This window comes from Corythoichthys intestinalis, chromosome 13 (assembly GCF_030265065.1).
Source record: "Corythoichthys intestinalis isolate RoL2023-P3 chromosome 13, ASM3026506v1, whole genome shotgun sequence".
In the NCBI taxonomy this organism is placed as follows: Eukaryota; Metazoa; Chordata; class Actinopteri; order Syngnathiformes; family Syngnathidae; genus Corythoichthys; species Corythoichthys intestinalis.
Genome location: NC_080407.1, coordinates 36,740,738 through 36,746,323, shown reverse-complemented (window position 1 = coordinate 36,746,323; position 5,586 = coordinate 36,740,738). Strand labels below are relative to the sequence as shown.

The 5,586-nt window shown below is 36.4% G+C and overlaps 1 long non-coding RNA gene across 1 annotated transcript; it reads left to right on the top strand.

Moving 5' to 3' along the window:
• Positions 1-3,857: 3,857 nt before the first annotated feature.
• On the top strand, positions 3,858-4,947 carry LOC130929128 (uncharacterized). Its single transcript, XR_009066825.1, has 3 exons — positions 3,858-3,928; positions 3,998-4,059; positions 4,442-4,947. It is a non-coding gene; the product is annotated as an uncharacterized LOC130929128 (long non-coding RNA).
• Positions 4,948-5,586: the final 639 nt, after the last annotated feature.

The window sequence follows — 5,586 nt, the reverse complement described above, 5'->3', positions numbered from 1 at the left end:
GAATAGCCATGGGGTGAGCACTTGGTCTCGGTATAGTTGACCATCAATGAAAAGTTTGTCAAGCGTGATAATTGCACGTTTGCCCTCTGCTCTGGACCGCTTCAGAATTGGATAGAGGATTTTCCGTCTTTCGTTGATCTCGCGCGGGAAATGATCATTCATACCGAATCTTGTTCCTTGTAATTCTCTTCCTTTGGATTTCACCAGTACTTTCTGCTGGTAGAGCTCGAACTTGGCGATTATTGGACGCGGACCGCTTCCTCTTGGCTTCCCAAGACGGTGTACCCTCGCAAACTTGATCGAATCCACCATTTCCTTGGGCAGCTTGAGAGATGTTGCCATAAATGACTTAACGAGGGCTTCTGGTTTGTCTACTGTATTTTCTTCGATGCCAGAGAAAATTAAATTGTCCCTCATGCTCCTTGATTGAAGGTCCAAAATAGATTCTTTCATTATCTTGTTCTCTTTTTTTCAGGGATTGTAATAGACCTGTTGTCGACTCGAAGGCGCCTTTAAGGATATCGTTTTGCGACTTGAGATATACTACCTCCTGCTGAGTAAACACGAGGCTTTCTTTTAACTCTTTAATCTCGGCTTGAAGGATTTCTAATGCTATCGATATTTTCTTATCGATTGATCCAATTCCCTCGCTAAGTGACTTTGTGTATTCGGGTGGGCTTGCTAACAACAGATCGTCGGTCGATGTAGCCGAATCAATAGAATCTGCCTTTTTACGCTTCGCCGGGAGATCACTGCGTTGACTGGATGTTGCCATGCTGTTTCCTTGATGTGTGGCGGAGTCGGAGAAAAAAGGTAAACCACGATCGTGAAAATTTTTAGGGAAAAATTAGTTTAAGTCTTCTTGAGCAAAGTTACTTGCTAGCCTTGATTGCGTCATGCGTCTACGGAGTCTCGCGAGAGTAACGACGTCACAGCATGCTCCTCCTTTTTTTTTTAAATGTTAAATATACAAACGTTTTGCTTAAAATAAGTCTGTTAAGCTTATTTTCAGCTAGGTATTTTCCTTATTTCAAGAAATCTGAGTAATATTTAATTGAAGCACTAGCAGATAATTTCACTTATTTCTGGTAGATTTACACTGAAAACAAGGGAAGTTAAGCTTTTCTCTTCGTTATAAGAAGGTGAAGTTTTGCAGTGCATAAGTATTGGTTTGTTTAGGTGGTACACCGTTCGATTCAAACCCTTGTTTTAAAAAACACTATGAAAGAACATTTTGAAAACTTCCAGAATAAGTGTCTGGATTTTATAAGCAAATTTAAACTCAGCCAAAAATTTTACCCGAGTAAGAGTAAAAGTAGTCATCCACAAAATGTTCTCAAGTATAAGTAAAAGATTATACCGTGAAGAGAATACTCAAGTAAGAATAACATTTTGATTAACTGCTTATTTTTGTGTGATTTTTTTTTATTTTTTATTTTTTTATTTAAACAATGGTATATGAACCGTTGTTATAATGATACTGGACAATAACACATTACATAACCACATTAAGCCAAAGAAATACAAAAAACAAACATTGAATTCCAATGAGAAAAAAAGACATAAATGAGGCATTATTCGTCCAAAGAGCATTTACGCCCTCTGGTGGAGAAAATAATTCCTAGTTTGTCTAGTGAAGAGTTCCTTCATAATTACCATTTAGAAATTAAAATGAGCATATATCCGGTTTTCCTTCGTCAATCAGTGCCAAATAAAAACAGGGAAAGAGGTTGAAATCCGCACTTTCGAGTCACGTTGAGAGCAGCGCTCAATATCAAATACTTCATTTTTTACGGTGCTAAAGTCACCACATGATTTCAGCAGGCTGGCGTGAAGCTATAACGGCAAGCTTGCGTCTGAGGGTATAATGGAGTCATGTGATTATTTTTGCGACGTCTCATTGGTGAAATTGGTAGAGCTACTAGGGTTAGTTCCATCCTTACAACATGAGATGACAATTTAAATTGTCCATATAAATGAAGTCATTATTTAATGCAATTAAGGTTGTGTAAAATTTGGTGGGGACAATTTAAGCATCCTGAAAAGTTGGTAGGGATATGTCCCTACCGTCCCTATGCAAACCTACGCCCTTGATTTTTATATACATGTGCAGTAACTAAAGTACTACGGGGGGGCGTTTACTGAATTCTTGAATTCATCCCAGAAGCAAAACAAACATTATTTCTTTTACACATTTTAAACAACTAGCCCACCAAAACAATATTGCGCTCAAACCAGTGTGGATAAAATAATGATTTGTTGTAGTATGAGACATTTCCAGCACCGTACATCCTAGTCTGCTCGCGTTGTCATAGAGGAACTGGTTCCCCGATGCTAGGCTAGCTGCAAAGGCTACCCCAAGATGCATCGGCGTGCCCGGGCATCGCTGTCGGAGTTCCCGCGCGGCGTGCGAGAACTCTACCACAAGCCACCAAAACTTGCAATGGAAGACGGGCGGCATGCTGAAATGATTAATCACAGGGAACACAAAGAAACAGACGACCATTGGCACCTACATCATATTCATACCGTCATTGAGTGACAATTCATCCCGCGCTTCCTTCGTCGAAATCGGCAAGAAACCTAGACTCAGACTCGTCCACATAGCCAGCCACTGACTCACTGACACTGAGGCCTTCATTTCAATGGGCTAAATTCCGTAGAAGAATTGACGCCCACGTCAATTGCGTCAGGAGCTACAATGTAGCTTATTGGTCAAACTAACGTCACCCTCACACGACCGTACAAAATAAAAGCAGGCACATTATGTTAAATAGGAAAAGCGTGATCATACACACAAAAAAAAGGTCCACGACACAAATTTAGATTATATATATATGTATTTATTGTATTAAGAATATTGTCAAGCTTGAATGATGCTTCATACAAGTAAAAATATATCGCTTCCGCCGCGGATACCTTTATTTTGAAAAGGGCCAATACTGTTTCCTACATATATAGAGCTCATACACGCTCTACTGAAATGCTGTGCACACTCATTTGTGAGACGCTCTTCTACACACAAGTGAGATTCTGTGCAGTCTCATTACTGAGAGCCTCTTATACACACAAGTGAATAACCTCTCACACATAAGATTGAAAAATATCTTACATTCCTTGGTCAAACATTTGTTTAAATGCATGTGAAAACATCTGTACAGACACTTATGACCTAAAAAGCTATCAGACATAAGTCTCGGTAATTATAAGTATCCACATTGATCCATGCCATTGAATTATAATAAATTGAATGGTTGAATAATCAAGAAAGCAAGATATTTTCATTAGCACATATATTTTAAGCTTGATAAAGATAGATCTAAATAAAGTTTAAGATTTTTTTTAGCATTATTGAATAAATTATATTGTATGTTTTAAACGTGGCATTAAAAAAAAACAACAATAATATTACATTTTATTTTTAGGTGTCTTTCAGGACACTCAAGGTAAAAGGTAAAAAATAAGTTAAAATACACACATACAGATAAAACCCACAACAATGTTAAATTAAAAAGAATAATGGAATTATGAGGAAGAAAGCCTGTCTGAATAAATATGTTTCAAGATGTTACTTGGCTGAGATTGTAAGGAAGTCCAAAGTATTGTGCGGCCTCATCTACATCAAATTATAATCGATATAAGGGTCAGCAGGGATGAAATCGAACTACATATTCACACACATTCAGTACTAGCCTACATTCTATAATGAAGTGGAACACTGATAAAGGTATAGTTTATGGTTTTTATTTAAAACTGTATTTTTGATGACTGCTGTTAGTTAAAACGTCCACTAGATGGCATTATATGATCTTGCATTGCACTAAAACCAGGTATATGAGCGTTGTATTTTGGGAAATGAAGATGCTATGAACGCTAATGGAGAAAACGCTAACGCTAGCGCGACCTCTTTCAAACCCAAGAAAAACTGGTAATGGTTTCGAAAAAACGTATTTCAATTTCATGTACGCGAAACCATAAAAGGTTGATTTTGTTGCAGACGAGTTCCAGACTGCTCTAATCAGCGAATTACATCTGAGTTCTGTGTGATACAAGTGTCTGGTGAGTTGCTATGCTGTATGCTACTATGCAAGAGGATATGTCATAGACACGTTTTCCTGTAGAGTTGAGTTACAAGATATTGTGTCTTTTCTTTGTCTAAAAAACAATCGGAGGAAATTGGAAATATAGTAAGATGTTATTTTTTCCAAATACAAATAAGTTAATGTTGTATGTTGATGCATTTTTGGAAAGTATTATCGATATGTGGGCTAGTATCAGTCACTGTACAATTCATGAACAAATAGTTAAATGTGGGAAACTACCAATTTTGACCAGTATTGTAGGTTATACTTGCCATGCTGTACATTCTATGGTTGGTTGAAAATTAAGTTCTTGATATGCAGATTTTTTGTTTTTTAATTGCTGCATCTACATCTGACAGACAGAATTGATGTCAAGGAGGATTCGGCCTGATTCAATGAGAGATTGAGGACCAATTTTTTTCAACTTCAGCCAACTGTTGGAGCATCACCCAAAGCAGATAAGGTCAACTTCGCTCCAAAATTCTTCACACAATATACAGTCACACTATCCCGATAGTACACACATACACTGAATAGTACAACAGACATTGAGGCACAGCAGCAAAAGACTTTGAAGGGACTGTTCAAATTCAATATTTTTTATTTAGATAGTTCGTGTATATTTTTGGGATTATATGATTTTGTGAGTTCTGTAGTACTTTGAATAAATGTTGTTGTTGTATTTTCTTACTAGCTGCCCTTGCTCCTTGAGTTGAACCTGTGTATATTACTATTCCATACTTAGTAACATCAAAACAAAATTCTTGTTCACATAAGCAAAAGAAATTACTAGTGGGATGAGCAAATTATTGCTTGGATAAAATATTCTATCACATGCATTAATAACAATAGCAATTTATCTGAAAACTACCAGACTTGCTTTTTTTTTATTACATTGTAACAAATCTATCTGTGACAAGTCTCTGTCTTTGGTTTTGTAAAATTAAACGTTAAAAATATCCTTTCCAACCCTAAAAAAAAAAAAAAAAAATCATGTTATGTCTTTACAAGTTTTTGTTTTTTTCACCAACATATCAATACCTCTGGGGTTCTAAGTGGCCTTACCTTATTGAAAATGTTTCTGAATATTCATAGGAAATGTATTATCGTTTAAAAAGTGTGCAGCAATATATAACACCAAATCTTTCCAATCATTTTTTTCCTGGATAAAACTGTTAAATGAATCTAGAAATAATAGTGTGTATTTCTCTATCATTTTTTATATCGAAATGTAATTTTTGGAAACTTCTATTATTTTTAGCATTACTTTCGGAAAAAAAAAAAGACTTGTGTAGTTGTGTGAGGTTCTCAGTTATGAGTGTGCACGGTATTTCAGTAGACAGTGTAAAAGGGCTGCATATTACGATTCATTATTGGGCCTTTTCCAAATAATACGTAAGTGCGACAGAAGGGATATATACAGTGGGGAGAACAAGTATTTGATACACTGCCAATGGGAAAACCCATTGGCAGTGTATCAAATACTTGTTCTCCCCACTGTATT